The 25,191-nt window shown below is 37.2% G+C and overlaps 1 protein-coding gene and 1 long non-coding RNA gene across 3 annotated transcripts in view; one reads left to right on the forward strand and one right to left on the reverse strand.

The window, feature by feature from the left end:
• The window catches only part of DPP10 (dipeptidyl peptidase like 10), a 1,394,248-nt gene that overhangs the window by 752,028 nt on the left and 617,029 nt on the right, over positions 1 to 25,191 (reverse strand). The window lies entirely within an intron of this gene.
• Positions 976 to 25,128, forward strand: LOC103877284. Of its 2 annotated transcripts, none has more exons than XR_002516391.2 (3): positions 976 to 1,301; positions 6,437 to 6,529; positions 24,952 to 25,128. It is a non-coding gene; the product is annotated as an uncharacterized LOC103877284 (long non-coding RNA). The 2 variants fall into 2 exon arrangements; XR_002516392.2 differs by lacking the exon at positions 976 to 1,301 and adding an exon at positions 3,627 to 3,681.

Here is a 25,191-nt window from a genome sequence, read left to right on the forward strand (position 1 = left end):
GTGGTGAGAGCTGCAAGTGGTGTGGTTTTCCATTTGGTATAGAAGGAAAAGTGGCTCAAGATAAGGATGTTTACAGACTCATGGACTGTGGTGAATGGACGAATTGTTCAGGGGCCTGGAAGGATAAAGATTATGACTAAGAAAGAGGAGATACGGAAATTAGATATGCAGATGGATCTATGGGAGTGATCATAATTTGTGAACATCTTTGTGTCACAGGTTAACACTCAGCCAAGAGCAACTTAAAAGAGGCAGTGATCATCCAAGTTAAGTCAGCCAGTTCATGTCAATCAGCGTATCTCATATGCCATCTTAGTTACTGCCATTTTGGATACCTAACCTGGCAATAACAAAGACCAATTGACACACACACATATATATACACACACACATATATACACACACATATATACACACACATATATACAAATATATGTGTGTATATATATAATTCATATATATTCCTTTATATGTATTTCATATATATGTGTGTGTGTGTGTGTGTGAGTGTGTGTGTATTTTTAAATTGAGATGTGGTCACGTTCTGTCACCCAGTAGCTGAAGTCCTGTGGCAAGATTATATCTCATTGCAGCCTCAAACTCCTGGGTTCAAGCAATCCTCCCACCTCAGCCTCCCAAGTAGCTAAGACTACAGGCATGTACCACCATGTCTGGACAATTTCTTTAAAAGTTGTTATAGAGACAGGATCTTTATTGCCCTGTTACCCAGGCTGGCCTCGAACTCATGTCAAGTGATCCTCTTGCCTTGGCCTCCCAAAGTGCTTGGATTACAGGTATGAACCACTGCATGCAGCCAACAGAGACAAGTTCTATACCTCTCATATGGCATCATCTTTTCAGAAGACCAACCAGCCACTTGGTGACACATTGATTGTATTAGATACCTTACACTCTAGAAAGAGCAGAAATTCATCTTGACTAGCATCATCCATATAACCAAGAATAGATTTGCCTTTTCTATTCACAGGGTCTCTGTCAGACCATTGTACAATGGACTAAAGACTGCTTGCTACATCAACATTTATGTCATATGTTACATCATACTGAACCAAGTACTTCACACTTCAACAAAGGAGATGCGGCAGATATTCATGGGATCCACTGACATTGTCACACCCCACAACACTCAGAAACTGCCAGCCTTAGGGAGCAACAGAAGATCCTTATAAAGGCACAATGGAGACACCATCTTGGAAATAACACACTGAGAGGACCCATCCTCCAGGACACAGCATGCACTCTACATGAAGGACCCCTGTGTATGATTACGTCCTCAACAGGTATAATACATGAATATGCGAACTAAGTAATGGCTCCATTTATCATTACTTCCAGTGACTCATAGCTCACTGCCTGGAATTCCTAGGAATCTGTGTTTTCTGTCCTCACAGTTCTTGGTTCTAGAGGTTTAAAGGTCCTGAACCTTGAGGGGCAACAAAAGCCCCGTTAGATTTAAGCTGTAGCTGCTACCATGTCACTTGGACCTTCTCATACCAATTCTCCAGGAGACAAATAAAGTGATAGTCATCCCGGAGAGGCAGTTCACCTTGATCACCAGGAGAAAGTGTAGCTGCTGTTTCACAATGGGGACAGGGAAGAATTGGCATGGCCCCCATATAATAAACCTGGTGATTCTTTTTTTGTGTGTTTTTGTTGAGACAGAGTCTCGTTCTGTTGCCCAGGCTGGAGTGAAGTGGCGCGACCTCGGCTCGCTGCAACCTCCACTTCCCAGGTTCAAGCAATTCTCCTACCTCAGCCTCCTGAGTAGCTGGGATTACAGGCACCTGCCACCACACCCGGCTAATTTTTTCATATTTTTAGTAGAGACGGGATTTCACCATGTTGGCCAGACTGGTTTTAAACTCCTGACCTCAAGTGATACGCTCGCTTCAGCCTCCCAAAGTGCTAGAATTACAGTAGTGAGCCGCTGCACCCGGCCTAAACCTGATGATTCTTGAGGCATCTCTTTGTTCTCTGCTGCTAAATTTTTGTAGTAACTGGACAAGAGAAACAGGTAAGGCCTGAGAAGTTTATGATGACTAAGAGCCCAGACCCTGCAGATGTGATATTCTGCATTTGGTAGCTACCTCGATCTGCAGAAACACTAGATAAATGTGAATCTAGAAATGATAATAGAAGAGGAAAACAATGAATATCATTTATGACTTCTGACTAGATGTAGTATGTGGGCCGTAGTTTGTCTCACTTGCTGTCCTTTTGTGTTTTTCCAGGGATTCTAGAGGAGTTAATTCCAGAACTTAATACACTCATGCACCGCATAATAATGTTTTAATAAATGATGGGCCACAATATACAATGGTTGTTCCGTAAGGTCATAGTACTGAATTTTTACTGTACCTTTTTTTATGTTTAGATATACAAATACCATTGTATGACAGTTGACTATAGTATTCAATACAATAACATGCTGTACAGGTTTGTAGCCCAGGAGCAGTAGACTATACCATATAACCTAGGTGTGTAGTAAGCTATACCATCTAGGTTTGTGTAAGTATGCTCTATGATGTTTGTACAATGATGAAATCATCTAAGGACTCATTTCTCAGAATGGATCCCTTTTGGTAAGGGATGCATGACTGTATATGAATCACAAGTACCTAATAATGCAGGAAGTAGAATGTTGTAGATGCCATTTTAAACCACCTAGTTCTCTCATTAGGACTGAGGCTCTTACTCCCCCAGCTTCTGGGAGTGTTTTTGGCTGAAAGCTCTCAGAGCCTTGCTCTGGGAATTCTCCTCAGCCAAGGAGAGGTAAGACACCCATGGGTGTGCACCCATCCCGCATCCAGTGACTGACTGATATGGAGATATGAATGCCTACTCCTTTGGGGAAAGTTGGAATAATTCTATAGATGCATTCCAGCACCAGAGCTCCTGGTGAAAAAGATGAATCTGCTGTGGCCTTAATTTTGACTACATTTATCTGCCAGTCCAGGTTCCTTCACCCCACCACAGGTGTTAATTAGAAGGCAATTTCCAGTAAACTCCCTACATACCCATTTCTGTCCCAAAGTCTCATTTCTAAACACCCCTTCCTAAAACAGTGATCAAAAATGATCTCTGTATTTGAACTGAGACCTGGGTGACAAGATTCGGCCTTAACAAAGACTATTCAAAAAACTGTTCTAGGTGGCAGAATAAGCTTTATTTTCTATATACGATCTCTCTCTCACTTAAGGTTACCTAATCATACCTCTATATTCTATCCTGGGAAGAGTCAAACATGACTTTTAAGAAGTATTGAAGCCCTACATTCCTTGAAAAATTATGCCGGTATGAACTTTAAGCAAGGACTGAACATTTCATTAATGGCGTATTTCTATCAATTACAGGCAGAAAACAAAGAGATACTTTTAGAATGTAGGGATTTCAGGTCATGTTATTGAGGGATTAACGTATTACATGTTCATTTTATAGTTTGTTAACTAGCCAATAGGAGTCATTATATAAAGAAATTCTTCATTACTGAGATTTTGGTGATCTAAGAGTACTTAAATGATAATCAATATTTCTAATCTCCTTTGAAGCATTCCAGCAAAGATCTTCACATTAGAATTCAATACAGAATCAGATTTGAAGTCTCCATATTTTTAAAATTTGGTCTTTAACTGCGATCAGAGACACAATCTTTAATACGAGGTTAGGAGAGCATTTATTAAGTGGAAATAATTTTGGGGGCATTCTGCTGGCTTGATTACAGCAACTTTATTATTATTACTATTATCACTTTTATTTATATTAAAAATTGTTACAATATCTTGGGTCTTGATAACATGGCCAATTGAATGTCTGCCACACAGGTGCACAGCTGTCTCAGTTTAATCTCTACCAGACTGGCTATCTTTGTATTATCAAAGTGGTTATTTTCACAAGAGTGTAATGTCTACTTTAGGCAGTCATTCTGCTCAAGCAAAACCTTTTATTACTATTTTTAAGAGATAGTACCAAGGAAATGAGTTTAAACTTCATTACTATCAGGTTTGAAATGGATGTTTATTGATTTATTTATTCTTAAACCTTTTTACAAGTTTCATAATAATACACATTGTGTATCTATCATATCTGAGACAAATCGTTACCACAAATAAATAGCAAATTTGTCATCAATATTTCATAGAGAAACAGAGAATATATGAATACATACATGTATAGATAGACCATTTTCCAACCTAGGAGGGTTCAACGTGTATTTGTTAACTTTAAAATTGTGCAAAAGTGTATGCATTTAGTACACTTCTTGATTTATGATGGGGTTCTGTCCTGATAAACCCATTGTATGTTCAAATTATGATGGGTTTATTGGGATAAAATCCTATTGTAAAATTGAGGAGCATCTGTATGTAAATGTATGTCTAAATGTATATGAATGCATTAAGCTCTTTTCCCTGAGTAGTGGCTTTTATTCCTTTTGGCTCAGGCTATCTCTAATGTACCTACTGTCTTCCTTCTCTCCATTCTTCACTTAAGTATTTGTGTGTTTATTATTTGATTCACCAATTAGGAAACTTCATATATTTGCACATTTCTTGAAAGCATATCAACACATATATTTAACGTGCATATATAAATATATGTGTATATACTGTATACCAGAGTTTAGTGAAGTACAGCTTGGGTGTTGGCCACTTTTTCTGAAAATAAACCTTTGTCAAAACACAGCCATGCTCATGTGTTTGCATATTATTTATGTCTGCTTTAGGGCTACAGAGTTGAGTTGGCCTGTAAGAAACTGTATGACCCACAAGCCTAAAAGTCCCTTAGGGCACTTTGACACATAGTTTGGGAACTATGGGTCTAGGTGTTGAATGAGTATATATGTGTGTACCTTGGGTCGTTTGGTGAGTAATTTTATACTTTAGATATTTAACATTAAATTTTATGACTTCTTGGAATTGTAAAGATAGATGAGACATTGGCAAACATTAAATAACACATCTTCACCCTACCCATGAAGAAGCTAAAATTCAGAAATATCAAGAGTCTTGCTCATCTTAATTTTTTTGTTTATCTTTTAAATTTTACTAATACACCACTTGATACTACTACATATAAAATGTTTTACAGTCTTGAAAATGGCTTTTGGCTCCTGTGATAAGGCAATACTAATGTTCCATAAACTACCCTTATTTAAGACACAGAAATTAATTGATTAAAGTTAATTTAATTCCATTGCTCATGCGTATTTAGTTGCATATTTTGTTCAGTTAGAAGTGCAGAATTTCTGCTTGAATCCAGGAGGCAGAGGTTGCAGTGAGCCAAGATTGTGCCATTGCATTCCAGCCTGGGTGACAGAGTGAGACTCCATATCAAAAAAAAAAAAAAAAAAAAAAAGAATTGCAGAATTCCTTTTGGGAACAAGTAATAGCAGTTTCCTGAATAATCTTACTTGTGTCTAATGTTTCCCAGAGCTAAATGCACTTACATCAGGCCTTGAGGACCACAATGTTCTGCCAAGTTGGTAGAGTGAGCTCCACTGCCCTCACCCGCTCCAACTAACTCACCCTCACACTCCTCCCAAAGCCGATTTGCATATGACCTTCCTCCTATCACCAGGAATGAGATCTTCTCTCTATCTAAATCTATCCTTTTCTAAGGCACACTTTAAACTCCACTAACTTTTTTTTTTTCCAAAGATGCCATTCTCCGTAGCGGCTCCAGACGTGCTTAAATCCTTTTATCCACATTCCCCACTTGGTTCCCAGAGTTTGCTAACTTATATGCAGATACAGAGGCATAATAAAACAATTCGTTTAAATTGTTTAATTCACAAGAAATTGATTTCAATCCATCATCTGTCTAATTACCTTGTCTATGTAAATTTGCACCACGGAGGCCCAAATATACAGAATTATTTAGGTCAACTACGTGAACTTTTAAAATCTTTGAATTTATTCGACAAAAATCTATTTCAGGGAAGGGCAGACTATAGCCCACTAGCCAAAGTGCCTGTTTTTGTATGGCTTGTGAGTTACAATAGTTATTTTTTTAAATTTTTAGATGGTTACATTTTAAGTTGTTATGTATGCACTTACATAATATCCTTAATTTTATTTTTAAACCTTCCTAAGTTAAAATACTTATTATCTGGCTGTTTATAGAAAATGCTTGCAGAACTCTGGCATGCTTATTTCTTTGCCCATTTTAATGTTATGCTTGCCACTATTAGCTAAGTAAAACTACTCAAACTAAATTCATTGTGTGGGTAATTCAATTACTACATTTAAATTCAGATAATGAAATTCTGTTGACTTCATAAATACTCATGGAGCTACTGTTTCAAAACAGGTATTATTTTAGGTCCATGGAAGGTAAAAATTAATCAGACAAGATGCTCGTAACCCAACAGAATCTTCTCATTGTATTTGCAGAATATCACCTGTACCTTTCATTTCAGGGATTGCAGAGGAAGTAGTTTACCATGTGTTGTAAGTTAGAGGATTGAAGATTGCCCTTTGACTCTTGTGATCAATAAGAAAGTTTGCTGAAGGTAAGAAAGTAATTTTTCTATCTCCTAAAATATATACCTCAGTCCAGATATTTGACTTCTTTTATCACCTTCAGACAATTCACACTAGAAATTGAATAACATCCACAGAGCTTTTGTTGCAGTAAAACATAACAATAAAGGTCACCTGCTGTCATATTTCTACCTCTGAATAACTCTTAAGCCTACATAAATGACATGTTCTCGATTTTAATTTGCACATCAAAGTGTAAAATAACAGTGATTAAACCTACTATGTGAATGTTTTTCTCCTCATGTTTAATATGAACTTGAACTCTGTCACTCACATTTCATTACCTAATAACTCAAAGCTACTTGATGCTCCTGAAAAACAGTAGGCATGCCTTAAATGCCTCTCATTTAGTTTTAAAAGGAATCACACAGCAATATACACGACATTAATTCCTATAGTATCCATTCAATTTCATAAAATAATCTTGAAACTGTATGTTTCATAGACACAAAAAATAGTTTTTCTAATGTTAGAAAACTAAAAAGAAGAGGATTATAGAAAGTGGTTCACAAATGTGCCTACACAGAGACACAAGATGGAATCATTACACTGTCATGAATGACAACAAATTCATTTAGCAGAACAATAAAATACTAGTTGACATTTTACCTATTTTCCTAAAATTTTATTTTCTTAAAGTTTATGTGTGTGTGTGCATATATGTATATAATTAATGGCCCACCAGTTATGAGTCAAAAGAATCATTGTTATAGCCTTGTCTTTTACCTACAAAAACTTTTTAACTTATGCCAGTGGCTGTCATTCATTTATTAACTCAACAAATATGTATTAGATATGTACTATTTCCTAGGCATTACGTGATACCAAATTATTGTTATGTCTCCAGATTTGGTTCCCCTCCAAAGAAAAATAGATAAACTTTACATTACTATCATTCATTTTATAACCTAGATTAAAAATAGAAAATTTCTTCTTAAATTTTAGTTATCATTTATATTGAGCAATTATCTTTTTTAATTATACAAAGTAATAATACAGTGTAGTTTCTCACTAAGTATATTTTTGATATTGGTCAAATCCATTTATAACTCATTGCTATTTATAATAATGTTTTATGATGCACACTATTATGAATATATGACTAAATTCATGTTGGCTGACTCAACAGGAGCACTCCTATTATAGATCTTTTAACTTTATATGTATAACCTTATTCCTCTGTGTAGTTAGTCACTGTAGCAGTTCACACAAGTCTTCTACCACATCTCCAAGGGAGGTATCTTTGCTTATTTTGGTTTGCTTCACTGAGTTCAAGCTAGACTTTCACCTTATCTCTATTATTTCCTAGTTCGTATCTTCTAGCTTTTTATCCTAATGGGTGGCAAAAAGCCAGAGGCAATGTAGAGCTAGGTAACTTCTGCTGAAGGAAAGACAGTTGTTAACAACTTCTACAACAGAATTTTAGGTTCACAGTTTCAGCTTTAATTTCTTTTACTGCTCACTCTAGACCCTGCCTAAAAGTCACTTAAAAAGTCATCCATCAACTATTTTTTATTAGCAATGACAAAATATGGTAACATAGCACATTATGAGTTATAATACTTCATCACTTATTATTGTATGTGTTTTTCTCTTAAAAACTCAATCAAAGGTAAAACAAGTAGTTTTATTATGAAGATAATTTTTACAGATGACAATATTGAGGTTCAGTGATCCCTGTTGCATTTTCTAATATAACACACCTAGTAAATCCTAGAATTGGACTTAGATATTATTATATCAAATGTTACTTTTTTATTGTATCATGTCTCTTCTTTTCATATACACATTGAAATCAAGTTCTGAAAACCAAAACAAAAAGCTGTCCTGTATCAGACACAGTAGGAGATGGGACTGGTACAACTCTGAGACCGAAAGGTGATAGATATCCTTCTAACATTAACTGATATATTAAAAATAAGTGTTAAAACAGAGATGCTTAAGGGGAACAGAGGCAGAAACACTACTTCATGCTGGATAGTTAGGGGAAGGATAAGATACAAGATGAGATATAAGCTGGCTCTTTAAGAATGGATGGGATGTTTTATGATAAAAGGAGTGGCAAGAGCATTCTGGAAATGAGCAATAAAATGAACAAATTAATGAGGTGATAATGGACATGAAATGTTTGCAAAGTGAGTTATTTGGTATTCATTTGGATAGTGTTCAAGAATATAGTCATTGGAGTCAAACAGAGAGAGTCTACCACTTATTAGTGTGATGAACTAGCACAAATTATCTAAGCTTTCTGAGATTCAGTTTCTTTATTTTAAAAATTTTCTTTATTTTAAGAAATCTTTATTAAAAAAAAAAACAGTCCTAGGCTGGTGAAAAGATTAAAATGCATTGAAGCCCTTAGCAGACTGCCTGGCATAGTGTGTGCACTCATAGGCTGCAATGGTTATTAGTAGTAGTAGTATCCCTGGCTTACTGGAGTCAGGATGACTATTTAGCACTTTTGCCAAGAAAATTGATTCTAGAGCTCCATTGTGACTATTTTCAGCTTACATTTCTAACAGGATGTAATCCTCACTACTCAACAACAAATAGGCTATAAAGCCCAATGCAGAGGCTGGTGGGCTAAACATGGACACTCAGAGGAGAGAAACGGAACTGAACTGCAGGTCATAGGACACCAAAATGAGGGCCTTCCATGAGCAAAGCATAACTAGCAAGGGACTTTTTGCTGTAGTTCATCTTTTCTCTTCAGTACATCATTCTTCAAACAAATTTCAAAGTAAATTGGTAGGATGGACGGCCAATGAAAAATAGCAGCAATAGGCCATTTTTCTTCTACTTTTTTCCCTTTAGTGTCACTAAACATATAGACACATGTTGTGGTTGGGGATGGGGTGGGGAAGGTGAGGAAAGTATAACTTTTCCTATGTGGTGGAAAACAAAAAACAAACCAAAAATAAAAAACAACCTCAAACCTAAAATTCAAATGATCTCCATCACATACTAAAATTCGGATCAAAATCATGGAGGATGATTAAAGCTGATATTTATGTCCTCAGATTTCAGACAACTACAGACTTATCTAAAAGAGAGTGAATGAATCTGAAAAGATGATGTGATGATTCTTTGTGGAAAAGGTTGACAAAGTTTAGAAGTATGAATGCGGTGTGAGGGAGGGAGGGATCCTGACAAGGTTTAGGTGCAAATCCACAAGGCAGAATAGGAGAGGAAGTTGTACAGTGGAACCTTGCTGGAGGGCCACTGGTGTTGTCTTGATCTGGCTCCTTAGCACAGGGAGATGGTTGGATATAAGAGAATGAGGAGGGTGAGAAAGCAATGGCCATCTTATTATATCACAGACCTTTGTTGTGAGTCACAATCCCACCCTGAAAACTGACAGAGCAGGAGAGCATCACCATCTTGGATGAGCACTGCCATTTTAAAGTTTGTCTTGATCAAAAACCACCTAAATCTAAAGGGCATCAGCCTAATGGCTAAGGTCGGCATGACCATAAACCACAAATGACATCTCCATCCAGAAACATTCCAAACGCCTCCCCAACCAGAGACATGCCAGCCCTGAGATAACCCTGACATCTGGCCAGAGAGATGTCAGCCCCAGGATAACCTCCCCTCTAACCAGAGATATTCCAATCCCACCATAAACTTCTCTCCAACACAGAAACATTTCAAGTTCTCTCACCAATAAATACTTTTAGACTGTAAGAGAGAGTGCTCCTCACCAAAATTGGCCAGAAACCCCTCTCAGGTTTGTTCTCCAAAATAAATCTGTCTTTGACTGTTGAACCACTTTTTGTGTTTCTTTCCTCTTCCTTTAACTTTTACAAAAAACAAACTCTAAACAGAGCAATGCTCCTAAGTTGGAGAACGTAACAGATTTTGTGAGAGTGTATTTGAGATGACAAACCTAAACTGGAATTTTAGACTGTTCTGAGGCAAGTGTAAGTCCCCTCAATCCCCTCCCCAAATCCCTGACAAAACCCTTACCACTTGGGGATAATATTTGAAGTATCATCTTCAAATAGCTATTCTAAGTAGAATTTTATCTACTCTTTCCTACCCCATTAAGAGAGGTAATAACAGAAAGAAACCAGAAGAATACCCAGGGACTGCAAATTTTAAATAGCTGGATAGGGAAGAGTGAAGAAATTTGAAGAGAAAAAAAAATTGATAGCTATTATTATTATTTTATTTGTACAGTATGGGAGGAAAGATCTTTTTCCAAAGTGTGATAGAGAGGGTGGTGAGAAAGGGACTTCAGTGATGACAATCTGAAATAAAAATTGTGGAAAATGGCAGAGTGCTCATTAGGGATATGTCCAATTACTGCTCATCTAGTCTTGGAGACAAGACATTTTGAAGTTGGAAATTCAAATGGTGGTCTAACCATTAATTTTCCTAGCAATGATTGTTAATGTGGAAGTCAAAGAGAAAAGAATGATTAGATTGGGTTATTTTGACTTTGTGTAAGAATAACGACAAGAAAGTCAGGACATTTCTAATATTAGAAAGAAACGATCAAATGATTGACCATAAGGTTTATGTACGTTCAGAAAAACAATGAAAGCAGAAGAGAATGAACTGAGAAATGGAGAAAAAAGGAAAAAAAAGAAAAAGAGGAAATCAGGCTGAAGATGTCAAGAAGCTTGTTGTCAGAAGGTGGCACATAAAAATTTAGGACAGAAGATGTGAGGCAAGCTTAGTTGATGACAGCTCTCCAGGATGTTACTCTGAGGATGAGGGGCCAACCTGGGATGGCAATAAAGGTTGTGAAAGTCAAGGGGTGGTCAGTCAGCTATAGCCAGGAATTCAGGACAAAATTAAGAAGTTTTTTTCTTAGTTAAATTTGGCTAAAAGTTCACTAAACATTTTCCTAATTGCTCAGTGGAAAAGAAACACAAAATTAATATAAATCCATTACATTTTTTAAAAAGTTGCTTAGTTTTAAGTTTTTTGGATTTTTTTCCATCACTTTGGGAAGCCAAGGTAGGAGGGTTGCTTGAGGTCAGGAATTTGAGACCAGCCTGGGCAACACAGTGAGATTATGTCTCTACAGATAATTTTTAAAAAATCAATGAGGCATGGCGATGCCCACATGTATTCCCAGCTGAGGCTGAGGTGGGAGGATCCCTTGATCCCAGGAGGTCAAGGCTGCTCTGAGCCATGATCAGTCCACTGCATTCTAGTCTGGGTGACCCAGCAAGACCCCGTCTCTCAAAGGAAAAAGAGAAAATAAAAGAAAAAGGAAAAGTTGTTTCTGATTTTTTCTGTGGGAGTTAGCTAGGTAGCACCATTTTTGTTTTTGTCAGATAATACCATGGTAACCCTTATGAAGTCCAGACTGAAAAGCACTATAGGCATTGCTCTAGAAGAACAGCTATCAAAGTGTGTTCCCTCCTGCTGCTATGGTCTGAATGCTTGTGTCCCCTAACAATTTATATATTGAAATTCTAACACCTAAGGTGATGGTATTAGAAGGCAAGGCCTTTAGGAGGTGATTAGGTCATGAGAGTGGAGCCACCACGAATGGAATTAGTGCCCTTATAAAAGAGGCTGGAGAAAGCTAGGTCTCTCCTTCTACCATGTGAGGACACAGCTAAAAAGCACCATCTATAAACCAAGAAGAGGGCTCTCCCCAGACACTGAATTTTCTGGAGTCTTAATCTTAAGCTTCCCAAGCTTCCCAACCTCTAGAACTGTGAAAAATAAAGGTCTGTGTTATAAGCCACCAAGTCTATGGTATTTTGTTACAGCAGCTCAAGTCAACCAAGACACCACCTCATAGCATCTGCATAACTTGAGAACTTGTTAGAAAGGCATACTCAGCTGGGCATGGTGGCTCACGCCTGTAATCCCAGCACTTTGGGAGGCCAAGGCAGGCAGATCACCTGAGGTCATGAGTTCTAGACCAGCCTGACCAACATGGAGAAACCCCATGTGTACTAAAAATTCAAAATTAGCTGGGCATGGTGGCGCATGCCTATAATCCCAGCTACTTGAGAGGCTGAGACAGGAGAACCGCTTGAACCCGGGAGGTAGAGGTTGTGGTGAGCTGAGATCAGGCCATTGCACTCCAGCCTGTGCAACTCCAACCTGGCAACAAGAGTGAAACTCTGCGGGGGAAAAAAAAAAAAAAGGCATAGTCTCAGGCTACAACCTTGACTTCCTGAATAGAAACTCTAAAGGTGGGGCCAACAATCTGTGGTTTAAGTCACCTGCCATATGATTCTGATGCATGCTAGAGTTTAAGGACCACTGCTCTGGAAGTTATTTGTACTAATTGATTTAGTCATTTTTTTTTTATGCTGAAGAAAAAATTAAAGGACTTTAACCAATACCAAAAATCTATCCCTTCCTTCAACCACTTCCTCAAAGGCATGTACAGTCATTCTAACACTACTCTTTTAACTCACAGCCTACTCAGCTAGGTGTTTTAGTTTGGAAAATTCAGCTTTTAAAAATATCGTTATGGATCAAAACCGCTTTACCATAAGATGAGATAAATGGTAACATGAGAGAGTGAAGCAAAATAAAAACACATCATAGAATACGCTTGACTTGGAATACACAGTGCCTGTTGGCCGAAAGTGCTTGTTTTGCGACCAGCTAATACTCATGGAATTAGAAAATATCACACACTCTGCATTGTTTCCTCTCGTGAGTTCAGACCACATTTTGGAAGGTATTATAGTATATGTTGACAAAAAGAGTCAAACTTTGTAAAATATTTGAAGAGATTTATTCTGAGCCAAATATGAGTGACCACGGCCTGTGACACAGCTCTCAGGAGGTCCTGAGAACATGTGCCCACATTGGTCAGGGTACAACTTGGTTTTATATATTTTAGGAAGGCATGAGACATCAATTAAATACATTTAAGAAATACATTAGGTTCAGAAAGGCAGGACAACTCTGTAAGCAGGGAGGGCTTGCGGGTGGCTTCGGGCTATGGGTAAATTTAAACCTTTTCTGCTTGACAATCGGTTGAGTTTGTCTAAAGACCTGAGATGGATAGAAAAGAAATGTTTGGGTTAAGATAAAAGATTGTGGAGAGCAAACTTCTTTTGAAGTCTTACAGTGGCTGCCCTTAGAGACAATAGATGACAAATGTATCCTATTCAGATCTTTAAAAGGTGCTAGACTTTCAGTTAATCTCTTCAGGATTGGGAGAGCCTGAAAGGAAAAGATCTAGGTGTGTTAACAGAGATTCTTTACAGATGCACATCTTCCCCCACAAAGGACGGCTTTGTAGGGCCATTTCAAGACATGGCAGAAAAACATGTTTTGGGGTGAAATATTTCGATTTTCTTCCTTGTCTCCTAATGTTATGCCAGAGTCAGATTGGAAAGTAAGTCATGATATATAGGGTTAAATAAAATCCACCTGATGAGAATTTCTGGTTTGTAGGGCATGACTCCCCACACCCCTTAGGTAGGAATTTGGCCAAGATAAAAAAGATCACAGAGCTTTAGTCCTCGTATATGAGTTGGTGATGGTACATATGTATGTGATGTGTGTACAATATATTTATTTATGTAGTGGAATATAATAGTACATATTTTAGCATAAATATATTTTATGAAATAGTTTGGAACAAACAGCATTATAATAGGCCTGGGCTAAAAAGGCAGAGTTAAATGAGACATGTAAATATTTTTTTTGAGGAACACTGTTTTTTAAAGGGGGAGGGGAAACTTTGAGATTTGCTAACATATCCTAGTGGCACTGGCCAAATATTCAAATTGTACCTACTTCTGAATTTCCAGTTTGAAATTTGGCTTTTTGAAAAGTGTTATTTTATTAAAATGTTTCCTTTTAACTATGCATTTTCTAAATGTAGTATCTATAAACTCATTTATTCAGATTAATTTATTGAAATTTTGGAACAACTGTGTTGAAATTACCACTTTTATTATTTATAGGAATGAGTTTTCTAAACATATTAATATTTAAGAGGCAATATTTAACCTGCTCCAGCAAAAGTGGGTTTCCAATTATTATAACAGAATGGATGTGAGTATACACACACACACACCCATGCTAACACATATACATACACACTTTGGTGGAGGTGGGACAGAAAGAAGAAAAAGAGATGGGAAGGGAAGGGAAAGGATCTGTAAGGTAAAAGTATGTTTTATTCTCTGGGCAAACTATTTGTTGGTTCAAATTCAGTCTAGTATAATGAAATAATAAATCACAGAGTAAAATTCAGACAGAACTGCAAAATGCTATTCATTTCAGGTGGTCTAAGCCCCACTACAAATTCTTCTACAAGAGATAAGCCAGGGGGCACTTGGCATTTTCTCTATTGCCATCTCTTGCCACCTTTGGTGCTCCGTGCTCTTCCCAGACTGAAATGTTGTGCCAAACTGATCTAAACAAGCCAACTTGCAACTCTGTAACCAAGAAGAATAAAAATAAGCCCTTTCCTTAGAAATGCTAATGCATTTTTCTGAGACTGTGCTTCCTAACAGGTGCTTTTAGGTATACTTGAAACTGTGAGCCCTCTGGAGGAATATCAGCCTGACACAACTTAACGCAATCATTATTAGACGTGAAGCAGCACTCTGGATTCAGCATATGGACCACAAACTGGTGGTGAGCCTGAGCTCTCAGAGGAAGGACGCCAGTGTCCCTCCGTTGTTTTCTTAGCTGCTGGGAGAGATTTCAGCTCTTCAGCAGTTTCTCTTCCTGACCAGCTTTTCCCAAGATAAATCTGAGCTAGCAACATATGTTTCAAGAACACAAAAACAGCTACTGAATTATTACAGCATGGTGCACACTTGCCTAGGAAATTCAAGCTGCTTAGGCACTGCAATCATAGTACCAGGCAGAAGTGGAAAGAAGAGTGAACTTGACAACCTTTTGTCAGATAACACATGTCCACGAAAGTAGGACACCTTGGACATTTCCCTGAGACAATAGAATGAGTTGCCTATAGTCCTTAGTTATTTTGAAATCATAATTCTGGCTAAATGAATAATTTTCAGATAATGTTGAGTCCACAAGCACTATTCGAGTTGTAGGTAGTCAGTGCATTATTATGTTTTTCTGTTGTTAAATTTTAAAACCACCAAGTGATTTTAATTGTCACGTACTGTGCTAAATGATGGGGATATAAAGATATTTAGCATACAGTACTTGACTTCACAGAGTCCAAGCAAAATAAATAGAAAAATCATCAGAAAACCTCAAAATTGTGAGTTGGTATATTGATAGGGATTCATACAGGTTTCATACTCATATTGATAGGATGTCATATAGGTTTGACAGAATCACAAAGGTATAGCACCTAACCCACTCTAGATGTTTTATACAAAACACCTGAAAGACAACTAACTTGGATATTAGAAGAGGTGTTTGTGATAGAACTAGATCCTCTTCCTTATTGCAGTAGTATATTTCTGATTAAACTATATCCTTGCCATGTTAACTATTGTCCAGCTTTGTTAATCTTTGACAATCCTAAGGCAAACAGATTTCAGGTTTAAAGCTATCTCCTATGCAATAGCAATGGCTGGCTGTGTAAAGTTGGATGCTACCATGAAAATCTTGCAGAAATCACTTAGTGATGACTTTCAGAGGCAGAGACAAAAATCATGGTAGCAACTGTGTTTATTATTTGCCAAATTCACTGCAGCAAATGCTCTGAAAGTTGTTGTTTAATAACTTTTTTTGACAGCTAAGTTTAGAATAGATATTAGAGAAACAAACTACAGCTAAGGATAGTAGTCAAGAAACGATTATAGTGTTTCAAAAGAGAGAGAAGGAAGGCCTAAACTAGAGCAGTGCGAGAGAAACAGAGTGCACACAAATATAATGAGGAGGGAGGCATGTGTTATGCCAGGTTTCTCTAGAAGGTTGCTGGGTGACTAGTTGTGATACTGTGTGAAATAGAGGAATAGCCAGCCAGCCAGCAGATGGCAGAGAAGAATGCAGTTATATACTTTGGGATATGTTGAAGCGCAGGGCCTCGGGACATATATCTGACTATTACCTAACTGTCAGATTATATATTCAGGACTGTAGCGCAGGAAGAGGCTTTGCATAAAGACATAATTTATATCTTTATACAAACTGGTTATTGAAAGAGCAAACAAAAAAGTGGAGGAGATCCAACAGGGAGAGTTTGTGGATAGAAAAGTAAGAAAAAGATGGAAACCTAACAAATCCTAATGCTTATAGGGAAAACAAGAAGAAATAAAATCCACAAGGGAAATGAAGAATGAATAGTACAGAAATTCTGGCAGAAGCAAGAAGATCCAGTGTCATAGACCCTAAAAGAGTATAGATTGTTTAAGAATAATCAATACTGTCAGATACTGTAAAATAGTCTCATTAGATGAGGACTGAAAAATGCTCATTGATTTGATAACTGAGAGATTTAATTTTAAGAAGAACAATTTAAATAAAGTAATATAGCTCTAGGTGTTGAATTTTCCTGCAAACCGAACCTCTTCCACATTTAGTAGCTGAAAACAATAACCAGTTATTTAGTTCACGAATTCCTAGGTTGGCAATCTGGCGTGAATTTCGCTGAGTGATTCTTCTAGTCTGGGTCACACTGGTTCCTCTCAATTTATCTAAAGCGAGATTGCTCATGCATCTGTAGTTAGCTGGTAGGTTCACTGGCTGGAATGGGTAGGGCATCTTTCCATATGACCTCAAATCCTTCAGTAATTTATTAGATATGAAGTTCTCAGCGTTCCAAAAGTAAGAGTGGATATACCTCAAAATTCTTGAGACTCCTTAGATTACATACAACATCCTTTCTGTAGCATTGTATTAACCAAGTAATATACAAAGCAGTCCAGATTCAAAGGATGAAGAAATAGACTCCACATCATTTTTCAAAAAGTTGCTAAGTTGCCATTTTTGCAAGATACCTTGTTACCAGCAAAGAGTTTTTAGCATTCTGGTTACTTGCCGTAACCATAGTTCCATGTAGACAAAAATGGCCTCAACTGACTATTTTAGCACAGACTTTGTACCAGGTTGGAGCAAAAAGAGCATGAAGCCTGGCTGCCTTCCTTTAGGCCCACAGGAGCTTTAAAGAGTGAGAAACCTCCCCTTGGCTCACAAAGGCAGCAGAGGAAGCAATGACCTTAGCAGGAAAGTTTTTATTTAAGACCTTACTTAACCTAATATTCTTACTGTTAAAATGCATGTTCAGAAGGCGTACTGTTTATAGTAATGGGAGGGTCAGCTTACAGGGACATTCCGGCCTGTTGAAAACAACTAAAAAAGCGATTAAATATTACAAAATAATTTCTTAAAAGCATCGCACAGACCACAAGACAATAAGACATTTTCAGGCCTAAAAAGAAGGAATAATGAAAACTTGGAAATTTATCCTGGTACAAAAACGGATTTTTCCCTGAAGGTATTTGATTTCCTAGCAGAAGCCTTCTGGGAATGGAATCAAAATCTAATGCAGAATTCACCTAAAATGGGAAGTCTAATAAGACTCCTTCTTGATAAGCTGAGACCCTAAACAGTTTACCCTCAGGCTAAGGGTGAATGAAAGTGGCAGAGTCTTGGTAGAATCAGTCATGTGTTGTCTGTACCACGTATTGAACTTGACACAGCAATGAACATTCTCTTTGAAAAATGTTTGTCAATTAATTCTAAATTTTTTTTTCAAAAAGAATGTTTATCATGTCAAAAATGACAACAAGGTGCTAGACTATGAGAACAAGTAGAAAAAGGACAGAAATGGAAACCAGAACCACAGCAAAAGGTAAAGACAAAATATATTTATTAATAAGTAATTAGATAGTGATTATAAAACTACTGTGCTGAAAGGTTAAAGTAAATGAAGGACCAACTAAAAGATATCTGCAGAGGACAGGGAACCATATAAAGGGACATAGAAGGTTTAAAAAATCTTCTGGAAAAATATATAACAGAAACTAAAATCTCCATGAGCAGACTTAACAACAAACCGAAGACAGCTAAAGACAGGGTTTGTATCTGTGAAGATTGGTCACACACAATTATGTTGAGTTTAATTTTAAAAGACCCAGGATGGACTATACATGAGAGAGATTAATAAGCATGAATGACACCAAAACAAGATTTAGGAATGTAATCTGAGTCCCAGATGGAGAGGAGAGACCGTAGGACAGCTGAGATATCTGAAAAGATTGTGATTGACAATTTTCTAGATCTGAAAGACAGTAATCTGCAGATTCAAGAAGCTCACAAATCCCATGCAAGATAATTAAAAAGAAATCTGCAACTCAATATGTTACATTGAAACTGCTGGGGGAAAAAAAAGACTGAGAAAAAAAAATCCTAAGAAAGGCCACAGGTGAACAGCAACAGAGTATCACCTTCAAAGGATCAAGAATTTGACTGATAGTTAACTTCTCAACAGCAACAAAGTCAGACAGTAAATAGTGGAATCTCTTTAATGCACTAAATGAGAGTGAGTATAATCTAGAGAACATTTCAGGAATGTTGATAAAAACGGACTTTTTCAGGCCAACACTGTTGAGAGGGGTCTTTATGGCAACTTTCACTGATGGCATTCTAAAAGATGCACTTTAGACACAGAGAAAATGATCCCAGGTGCATCTAAGGTGTAAGAAAGAATAAAGAGCAAAAAGATGGAAATAGGTGGGAAAAATACATGTTCTGCCCTGAGTGATCTCTTAAATGAAGGGTTGGCGAGCTTTATCCTTATGGAGCTAGATTGTATTTTCTTCTTTGCAAACCTTATGGTATCGTTTGTGATTTTCTGCTGCTGTACAAAATCAACCAGAGACAATTCATAAAAGAATAAGCTTTGGTAATCCCAGCACTTTGGGAGGCCGAGACGGGCGGATCACGAGGTCAGGAGATCGAGACCATCCTGGCTAACCTGGTGAAACCCCGTCTCTACTAAAAAATACAAAAAACTAGCCGGGAGAGGTGGCGGGCGCCTGTAGTCCCAGCTACTGGGGAGGCTGAGGCAGGAGAATGGCGTAAACCTGGGAGGCGGAGCTTGCAGTGAGCTGAGATCCGGCCACTGCACTCCAGCCTGGGGGACAGAGCGAGACTCCGTCTCAAAAAAAAAAAAAAAAAAAAAAAAAAGAATAAGCTTTGGTTTTAATGTGGCTGGGTTTATTCCAACAAAACTTTATTTACAGAATAAGATAGTGGGTTAGGTGTAGTCCAGGGGCCATCATTTGCAGACCTCTAACTTGAGTTAATTTCATGAGCTGTATTCGGGAGCCATTTTAGTTTGTGCCCAAGCTTACTAGGAAGAAATAACAAACAAACAAAACAAAACTTACAGCCTTCACTTTATTGTTGTAGTTTAAGATACACAAGGCGGCCGGGCATGGTGGATCATGCCTGTAATCTCAGGACTTTGGGAGGCTGAGGTGGGCTCATCACTTAAGGTCAGGAGTTCTAGATCAGCCTGGCCAAAGTAGTGAAACCCGGTCTCTACTAAAAACACAGAAATTAGCCAGACTTGGTGGTGGGTGCCTGTAATCCCAACTACTTGGGAGGCTGAGCCAGGAGAATCACTTCAATCTGGGAGGTGGAAGTTACAGTGAGCCAAGATTGAGCCATTGCACTCCAGGCTTGGCTACAAGAGCAAGACTCCATCTGAAAAAAAAAAAAAAAACAGGACGGTTTACCATAAATATAGCATAGGCTCTGACCCTTCCTTCTATGGTCAGTCCCAGGTAAAGAACTGGGCCATCATCAGAAAGCATTTCCTTATGTGCACTTAATGCTTCCAATTGTAGGAAATATTCAACATCAATGAGGCACCTAGTAGGAGCTTTCTGGAAAATCAATCTGATAATACCATTTCTCTGTTGACATTTTTTTGCAGACTTCCCTGTCTGTTCATCAAGCTGCAGTCACCCACCATCATGTGAGGCCTTTGTGATTTAGTACTGACCCTTCCTCTCTAACTACTTCTGGCTCACTTCATCAAGCTCATCTCATGACTGACCTTGGGTAGTGTGGTCTCCAGAGCGCAGTGCACCAGCTGCTGTTGCTTTTCCTGTGGTCCCATGGGCTGCTTTTCCAGCCCCAGTATGCACCAATTTGTCTACCTGGCAAGTACTAGTCTCTCCAGACTCAATCCACACAACACTCCCCCGAGAAACCCGAGACAGTGATACCACCCCAAATCCAATATACGCTGCTCCTCTGGGCCTCCCAGAATGTTCTGCTAATGTCCCCACGCATAGCAGGCAACACTGTGTCCTAGTTTGTCTGTCATCCACATTAATCTCTGATTTTCTTGAGGATTTCTTTTTGTTTTTTTCTTTTCTTTTTTTTTTTTTTTTTTTTTTTTTTTTTTTTTTGAGACGGAGTCTCGCTCTGTCGCCCAGGCTGGAGTGCAGTGGCCGGATCTCAGCTCACTGCAAGCTCCGCCTCCCGGGTTCACACCATTCTCCTGCCTCAGTCTCCCGAGTAGCTGGGACTACAGGCGCCCGCCACCTTGCCCGGCTAGTTTTTTGTATTTTTAGTAGAGACAGGTTTTCACTGCGTTAGCCAGAATGGTCTCAATCTCCTGACCTCGTGATCCACCTGCCTCGGCCTCCCAAAGTGCTGGGATTACAGGTGTGAGCCACCGCGCCCCACCAAGAATTTCTTATTTCTGTGTCCCAGCATGGTGTACAGTGGGCACTCAAGTGTGTACTCAAGTGTATGTGTCTGTGTGTGAATGTTAAATTATTGGTTGAAGAAAAAATAATGCTTGGTAACCTTAAGTTTATCATAGAATTAATCTAAATCAAAATTGTCCATTAATCAAGAACCTATAAATATCTCTTCAGCATGACTATAGAGAGGTCAAAATAATGAAAATATTATTGTATAGTAATTACGGTGTTACTCTTTGTGCAATTTAACTGATAACTTGAGTAATTTATCTGATACTTAAATATGTCTTTAATTTGAAAGAATGTGTGGAAATAATAGAAATGAATATAGAGACCAAAGAAACTTTTTAAAATCAAGTCTGCACTTTGAAACAACTTGCATATTGATATCAGGTGACCAATCCCATGTATATATTGCAAACTCAGAATTGATTACGTTAGAAATTTCTTCAGTTTATTCTTTCAACTTTTAATTTTGAAATGTAATGTAAAAGTTATCCTTTATAGACCCTACATGTTGTTTAGATTTTAGCATACTACTTAAATAATCTTTACTAAGCACTGCATTATACGAGCAGCCATTTGTTTATGCCTGCCTACATTTTAGTGGGTTTCATCAGTTGATTAATTTAAAACACATAATGGATCCACTGATGTGATGATATTTTCTCCTAATTATTTTTGAAAATAATTGACTTTAAAACAGTTTTACAATATTTGCCTTAATCTTTTTTTGAATAACAAATTTCCAACCATGATGTGTTTGTGAGGTTACAGTATAATTTTCTTTTATTGCTTATTTCAGTAATATTTAACATTTTCATGTAATATGGAGTTAATTTAATAATGACTAGTGTGAAATGAAATCATTTGGTGTGCATTTGAATGCCACATATATTTTCTTAAATGTTTCATTTTAATTTAACAATATTCAATAGTCATTAAAAACAAACTGTTACCTTCATATTTGCCTTAGTTTCATTAGTGTGCCATGCTTATGTCTGAATTTAAATGGTGAGTGTGATTGTCTCAGGCCTTTATGAGGTAGATGATGGTAGAGAAGTTTTCTTTAGTGTACCTTAGCAAATTAAAATAGAAAAGACTGAAGTGATTTTTGTTTTTCTGCCTACATTTGAGAAGATTAGGTTGATAGTTATAGAGTAATGTTTTGAGAGGCTTCAATAGAAAGTGGCTGAAAAATTTCCCTCTTGGGCAATATTGTTGAGAATGGCTAGAACATTAAACCTCTGCCAGTGCTGCGTTCATTAGTTTATTAGATTGGTTAGCAAGGAGGAAAGTCCTGAAATACTACAGAAAAAGGAGGTGAGATGTTTGAGTAAACAAGTGGGTCAGGGAGATCTTGATTGCTTGGGCTGTTCTTGAGGGCAACAGGCCCACGTGTTTTGGCAGAACACTGCCCTGCAGGGTCCTAGGCTGCCAAAAATCAGGTAAAAGAAGTTAAAGGTGAAAGGCTCTTGTTGTTATGTGACTTTATCAAGGCATTTCACCTCTCTAGGATTCATAATTTGAGAATATTCTCCTAAATTTTAAATAAGAAACTCAGGCAAGGTTGTTACTGTATTCCTTTTAATTCTACAATTACGTGAAATTAGGGAATGTCAAAGAGGGGATGGAAGAAGCTAAATAATTATTTGCTATGTTGTCTAATTTTCCAGTTTACTGGTGAGGTTAGATGTCATATATTTGATCCACACAAGGGCAGAATTTTATGTGTCCCTCTTTAAAGTTCATGGTGAATCTGGTGTGTTCTCATAAAAAATTATATAATTCTTTTATCCTTTTAATTATTAAATCAGAATTATGATTATTCTTTGTGCCAACATTTAAATAGCATATAATGAATGAATAAGATAAAGATTTTACTCATGTTATTTTGATAATATACAGTTATATATTAGATGACAGCTGCCATGATTACAAATAGTATTTGGCCCATTCCATTGCACCTGTGTACAATGCTTACATGAAAAGAATCAGGGAGATGGTGACATTTGTGGAGATGTTGGTAGTGACAGTGGTGGTGTTCCCAAAGATTTAGCTGTGAAAGTCTGAGATAAATTCAAGCACGCATACAGAAAAGGAAAAACTAGATATCTGCAAAAATATGGAAAAATAAGACTCTCAGACACTGCTATTGGGAGTATAAATTTCTACAACCACTTTAGAAAACAATATAGCAGTGTGATAGCAAAAGTGAACAATTTTAATCTGCAGCAAGAAAGAAATATGCTGTTTATAAAACTCTCACATAGGAACACAAGGCATGTTCAAGAGCAATAATGCTCATTACTTCATTATTTACAATGAACAATTCAACATTATAAACAATCTAACATCCATCAGCAGGAATATGAGAGACTACATCATGGTACATTTGTAAATGGAATAATATGATGTAGCACTTGGAATAATTAGTAACCTTTACCAACATAGAGAAAACTCAAAAAAATATTGAGTAAAAGCAAGAGGTACAATGTTACATGTAGTGTAGTGTACATGTAGTACTATTTGGATAAAGGTAACACATAATGCAAAGAAATTACATATACTTAACACACAATTATGTAATAAAAAACAGAATACATTTATGGAAATTATTATCCTTTTGACATATACAGGGCCAGCACCTATAGATTTAGCACACTCTCTGATCCCTTTCTCTGTAGTCACAGATAAGGATCTAGGAGACCTTCAGTCTAAAATAAAATCCTTTTATGTGCACTGAACTCCTAATTGTATGTCTAGTGGAGGAGGAGGGAAGGAAATAGTATAGGAGAAAGGTAGAAAAAGGATCTCAGTTGTATTTGTAGCATTTAATTCCTTAAAAAATAAACTGAAGTAATTATTTCCTAATGTCAGCTTAATGAAACCTGTTATTATAATATTTTTATATTTTATTCTTACCTGAATGTCTGACATATATTTCACCATAAACTTTAAAACTTCAATAACAACAGAAACAACAAAACGTGCCAAATCTTTATAAGTTAGATACGGAGACTGAGAGGTTAAGATATGTCTCTGCTTCCACCAAGTTCAGCTCATAAACACGTCCTGTGTGTAGGACAGGGTGAAGGAAAACCATCGTCTTTCGATTCTGACTGTGACGCATGATTCACAATAGCACCCTCCCTTAATTGCTTCCTGCATCTGTTTGGAACCCAAATTACCGAAGCACTTTTGAACCTGAAGGGTACAATTAAATTTAAGAAGTTTTACTTGTTATGAGTTTTAAATTGACTCACTGCCCCTGAATAGTTAGGATTCAACTACTTGAAGAAAGGTATACAGAAATAGAATTTTAATTAAAAAGCAAGTGTTTTCTCATTATGGAATAAAAGGAGTTGCTTAACATTAAAAAAAAAAAAAGTTCACCATTGCTGTCTCACTCTTTCTTGCAGTAAAATGGGCTGAACAAATAAGCCTCAAATGTCTTGAAAACTGCTCTCAGAGATTCAAGAGATATTTAAAATCTCTAATTAAATTTTAGATTACACACTGCAGCTGACAAACATGAAAATTAGTTTTTCAAGGAGACTATTTTGATAGAATCTTAATAAGTAACTATTTCTATAGGGCATAAAAATCTCAGGATTCATACTGGGTTTGAAACTGAAATGGCCAGACAACCTCCAACATATTTCATCTGGGACTTCCTCTTGATCATTCTAAACATTCTAAATACCTATACCTAGATATCTACGCCTATCTATACCTATCTTTACACACTGACTGTATCTTTACACACTGATTGTATCTTTTGGCTTCTCTTCTAGGATGGCTGAGTATATGCAAGAGACATTTATTGAAGAGCAGCTTTGCTTTCACTACTAAACAACTTCTAAGAAAGAGAATTTGTGGATTAGATCATGCTGTTTTATGCAAACACCAATGTGATTCTTCTCACTCTGAGCTTTCTCTGAATATGACCTCCCACACTCATGGCTTCACTGGCCATCATATGATTTATACCAAGACCCATGTATATCTGCTTCTCACTGTCTTGTCTGTGGGAC

The sequence above is a fragment of the Papio anubis genome, chromosome 10, assembly GCF_008728515.1.
Source record: "Papio anubis isolate 15944 chromosome 10, Panubis1.0, whole genome shotgun sequence".
NCBI lineage: Eukaryota > Metazoa > Chordata > Mammalia > Primates > Cercopithecidae > Papio > Papio anubis.